This window comes from Pongo pygmaeus, chromosome 1, assembly GCF_028885625.2.
Source record: "Pongo pygmaeus isolate AG05252 chromosome 1, NHGRI_mPonPyg2-v2.0_pri, whole genome shotgun sequence".
In the NCBI taxonomy this organism is placed as follows: Eukaryota; Metazoa; Chordata; class Mammalia; order Primates; family Hominidae; genus Pongo; species Pongo pygmaeus.
The window spans coordinates 27,096,356-27,101,738 of record NC_072373.2 but is presented as its reverse complement, the minus strand read 5'-3'; the positions used below and the strand labels follow the sequence as shown (position 1 = coordinate 27,101,738).

The following is a 5,383-nucleotide window of genomic DNA, read 5'->3' as shown; positions in this document are numbered from 1 at the left end:
TAAACATAGCAAATAAGCACTTGAAATGAGGGTTAACACCATTAGTCATCAAGAAAATGCAAATTAAAACTTCAGGTAAATACCACTACATATCTATCAGAATGACTAAAATTAAAATTACTGGCCATACCAAGTATTGCAAAGATGTGAAAGAAGTGGAACTCTATACTGCTGGCAGGAATGTAAAAATGGCAGAACTACTTTTAAAAACAGTTTGGTAGTTTCTTAAACATATGAACATATACCTATTATGATCATGCCCAGGGGTAGTTCCAAGAGAAATGGAAACATGTGTCCATATAAAGACTTGTGCCCAAATGTTCATAGCAGCTTCATTTGGAGTAGCAATAAACTGGAAGCAAACCAAATAGCTATCATCAGATTAATGAATAAACAAACTGGGATACAACCATACAATGGAACAGTACTCAACAGTGGAAAAGAATTAACTATCGAAAATGCAACAACATGGATAAATCTCAAAATATTTATGCTATGTGAAAGACATCATACCAAAAAAAAAAAAAGAAGAAGAAAAAGTACATACTCTGATTCCATTTATATAAAATCCTAGAAAACGAAAACTAATCTATAGTGATAGAAAGCAAATCAGCCTGAGGATAGGGAGAGGGCAGGCAAAAGAGATCAGGAAGAAGGGAAGAGATGCAAGAAAACTTTCGGAATGACAAAGATGTTCATTAGCTTGATTGTGATAATGAGTACCCAATTACATACACACATCAAAACTTATCAAATTTTATGCTTTAAATATGTACATTTAAGTTATACCAACTACACCTCAATAAAGCTGTTTTTAAAAGTAAGGCAAGCTACAATTTTTACTTTGCTTCAAAAAAAATTAAACTAATTTTTTACTTAAAGCGAATAAACAAACAAAAAACAGTGCCATTTAAGCACTGAGTGTTATAGATCACAAAATTTCACTGAGACACAAATATAAAGCAGAGAAAAATCCAATACTACATATCATTTGTTAGCAAATATAAATCATTTGGGGAAACTGGATATTGTACACATCACATTTCACTCTCTACCTTCAGTTCCATCTTGGACATTCTCTGTGTACATTAGTATGCAAAAGACTCCACAGGTCTTGAGGAAGGAAACTTCCTTGACTGGCCCAGGCCCCTTTTCCCTATAACTATTAGTATTCCATAGAAATAGCATCCATGGGTATACTTTAGAAAACAATTTTATAGACTGTAGGTGTTAGCAGACATCAAGTAAGGGCAATAGGCATAACAAGGAAAAGAGGGATTACTTCCAGCCCTAATATTGTATTAATCTATGACACTCAAAAGTTGGACTACTAAGCTAGACCCAAGTCAAGATCAAAATACATGCTAGAAACACTCTCAGATTATTTTAATTACATTTTAAATGTTATAAAAAGGGGAAGGAAATAAAAAGATATAATAAAGCCCAAAGTCAATAGACAGTTTGACTTTGCTTCTTACAGGTTTTATCATATTCTATCCTTGACAAATTTCTCTATTATCTTAGCTGTGAATTAACCCCTATGCTTTGCAGACTAAGTTAATCCTTCTGTAAATTTCACATCTTTATGGTTCCATGTCTAAGAGGATAACCATCACCAAGTTAAAAATGCAAGCAATAATTTCTTTTTTTTAGAATCTCTAAAAGTCATTTTAATTTGCATGATATATTTCTCTCCACTGTTTTAGAGAGACAGAGGCTAGCTTTTCATTTTCAAGGATTGATGAACAATCATCCATGAGTTCTTGAAGTTGAATAACAGAAAACTGTACTTGTTTTTCAAATCATTTGGCTACTGTAAGAAGCTGCTGGTCACAAAATGCACATTCAGTAAACTACAGTCCTATTGGCAACCCTTGGTTTGAAAGTGCAACAGGAATATTCACTGTTGGCAATCCTGCCATGTTTACAGCCTGTGTGAAACTATCATCCTGGGCACTTCTTGTTGTATTGTCTTCTTTGATGAATTCCAAGTATAGTACTGCCTCACTCAAGGTGGTGGGAGTTAGCAAGACATCTACTCCAGAGTTAAAAGCATTCACAAAATAATTATTGATGAGGTATCTCACCTTCTGTGCTTTGATGAAATAATTTTCATAGTTTTTTTTAACAAGAAAAAGTTTCCTGAGAGAATTCTTCTTCTCACCACATCACTGAATCCTTCTTGTCTGGTTGCAGCATACCTGGCTTCAGTGGACACATCAATGTTACATCTGTGACCATATCGTAGCCCATCAAATCTTGCCATATTTGATGCCACTTCCAGTGTGCACAATAAAAATACATGGTAGCAGACAACTGAATAATTGGTGTGAGGAAGGGATGCTTCAATTACTTTGGCCCTCGCAGACTCAAAGAGGTCAGCAGCTTTGGACCAAAGAGATTGTATTTCACTGATAATTATGGTACAAGATTTTTTTTGGAATTCCTATACATAGTTTGTTTACATCTGCCAAACTGGGAAGTATGAATGGTTTAACAGGATCTTGTACTGTGGTAGAATCCTTGAGGTCATGTCCAGCCAGTACACCCAACACAATTGCTGTATCATCCACACATCTGGTTAAGATACCTGGCAGATCCATCAAATTCACCAGCGGAATGAGACCATGACGGGAAAGTAAGCCATAGCTTGGTTTGAAACCAACAGGTTTAATTTTCCTCAGATCTATATTCCTATACTCCTATTACAGTCCATGACACATGCATTATAACTATTTGTTAATGTATCTGTCTTCTTTGCTACTGAATGCAGACACTGTCTTATTCAACACTCAATAAATGTCTTTTAAATTGAATTATCATCATAAATAATGTATTAATGGTTTTCCTCAAAACACACACACACGCTCTCTCCCACACACACACAGAGAGAGGGAGCAGGATTGGGGAGAGAGAGGGAGAGAGAGACAGTGAGAGAGAGAGAGACAGAGAGAGAAAGAGAAAGAGAGACAGAGAGAGAAAGAGACAGAGAGAGAGAGAAACTTAGGAGGAGCTATAAGAGAAGGTTACAGTTTTAGCTCTTGCCTTTTCATGGATTACAACCTAAGACAGATGATACAGAAAGACATGGATGATCACAGTGAACTTCCATAAGATACACCTGAAAAGGAGGCAGTCAACGAGCAGATAAGATGGTAAATAAACCAAGACTTTTGCCTGCAGCAGTTGAAGCAAAAACCCTAGTACAAAAAAAAATTACATTGGCTCATAGACCTAGAAAATTCAAGAAATGTATCTGACTAAAGGCACAGCTAAACCCAGGGTTTCAGATTATACTGCTTGGATATCTAATACCCATTTGAAGCCTAACATGTCAAAAACCTGAGCTTCTTCTAATCGTCCTCCAAAATCCACTCCCCATTGTGCCTTCTGCATCTCAGGAAATGGCAGCTCCATTGCCTCAGTTATTCAGGCCAGGAACCCTAGAGTCAGTCTTGTTCCCTCTCTTTCTCTGACTCTCCACATCTAATCCTTCATCATACTGCAGGCTCCACCTTCAAAATACATCCTGAATGCAGTCTTCTTACTACATCTCCTAAACCAAATCATCCCTCACCTAAATAATTACAATATCCTTTGCCTTCCTAGAGGCGCTTTTCAACATAGACCAGAAACACAGTTTAAAGTAAGTCAGATCATGTCACCTCTTCGCAAAATCCTCCATTACCTTCTCATCTCTCTCCACATAAAAGCCAAAATCTTTAAAATGGCCTCCAAGGCCCCACGCTATAGGCTTCCCTCCCCTCTCATCATCACCTCCTCATCTTCCCCTCACTCTGCCCCAGCCATACAGGTCTCCTTGCTCTTCTCTTACTCAAACACACTGAGCATGTTCTCATTCTGAGGCCTTTGCATTTGTTCTTCCCTTTGTCCAAATATGCACTACCTGCAGAAGTCTGCATAGCTCACACTCTCATATCCTTCAGATCTTTTCATAACATCACTTTCTCAGAGAGGCCCTGCCAAGCTGTTCTTTCTAAACCACAACAATCCCCACCACCCAATTCTCTATGGTCCTTTCTCATGGTTTATCTCCACAGCACTTATCAAACATGCTACCTAATGTACTGAATTGTGTTTATTGTCTGTCTCTCCTTGCTTGAATGTAAATTCCTTTCTCCATTGATAGATACCCATGTGTTCCAGGAAGAGATGATGGACAGTTGCTCCTTTTCCACTTGTCTGCATTGAACTATGTCACCTGGACCTGAAGTCTTATAGGGTTTCTTATCAAAATATGATTCTTTCTTTCAGCTTTTTCCAGTGTTCCCTTTTCCACTAGTCCTGGAGCCAGGATGTAGAACAAGACACCATCCTATCCCCAGCTGGGACCATATAATATCCATCCTCCCTGCTTTGACAACAGAACTCCCGAATTGCAGCTGGCAGCCTATGTGGCCATGTGCATAAACTCTGAATAACAGAATGTAAGAAGAAATGATGTGTGCCACCTACGAGTTGTACCCCTGAAAAGAAATGTGTAAGTACTTCCCTGACCCTTTCTCTTTTATTTCACTGTTGCTGGTGAAATAATAAGAATTATCATCTGCCTTGGACTCTAAGGTGAAAGCTCTACATGGAGGACTCCACTGACACCCTGACAGCCCTGGACCACCTCCTCCTGTACAGTCATACAAGGAAGAAAGAAACTTCTATCTCAGTTAAGCCATTATATCTTGAAGTTTATTTGTTATAGCAGCCTGGCTAATACCTTAATACAAAAATTACACTGAGAATGTCTTTCTTGCCTTTGGGTATTTTGGGAGCAAAGGAAAATAACTTGGAGTTGAGGAAAGGGAGTAGAAGAGAAATTAAGAACTACTCAGTTCCGACCCAATTCTGCCACAGAAGGCTGGGGCTTCTCACATCATAAAACATTAGAGCTCCTACTTGTACTGATATGAAATAACCCCAAGAAAAATTGCGGATATGCTATTGTTAGTTAATTTTTTAAAGTTTATATATATATGCAAGCGTTATAAATGTAGACTATTTCTGGAAGAATACCAACAAATTTCTTAGGTAGCTGCCTCTGGAGATGGGGACTGAAGGATAGGAAGACAGCTTTGGAGGAAAAGAACTCACTTTTGGATGCTTTCTGAATGTTATTTCATGTGTAACTATTCAAAAATAGTAACATTTAAACCTTAAGAAGTCAACAACCTAAAACTAATTTTTAGAGAGGATTAAAATCTCAGCTATTAACCCTTTATCTCATATGAATGATTTTCACCCTTTTTCGGTGACCATAGCTCACAGTGGCACAATGAGAAAAAAATGTCGCATTTTTGAAGGCCATTGTTATCAATGGATGTGAAAGCAAACTTCTGTTTGGACATAAGTATGCATAGCTTTCAAATGG

At 37.7% G+C, this 5,383-nt stretch overlaps 1 pseudogene; it reads right to left on the bottom strand.

Moving 5' to 3' along the window:
• Positions 1–1,670: 1,670 nt before the first annotated feature.
• LOC129034899 (glutamyl-tRNA(Gln) amidotransferase subunit A, mitochondrial-like) lies at positions 1,671–3,417 on the bottom strand (annotated as a pseudogene).
• Between the last annotated feature and the right edge of the window lie 1,966 nt (positions 3,418–5,383).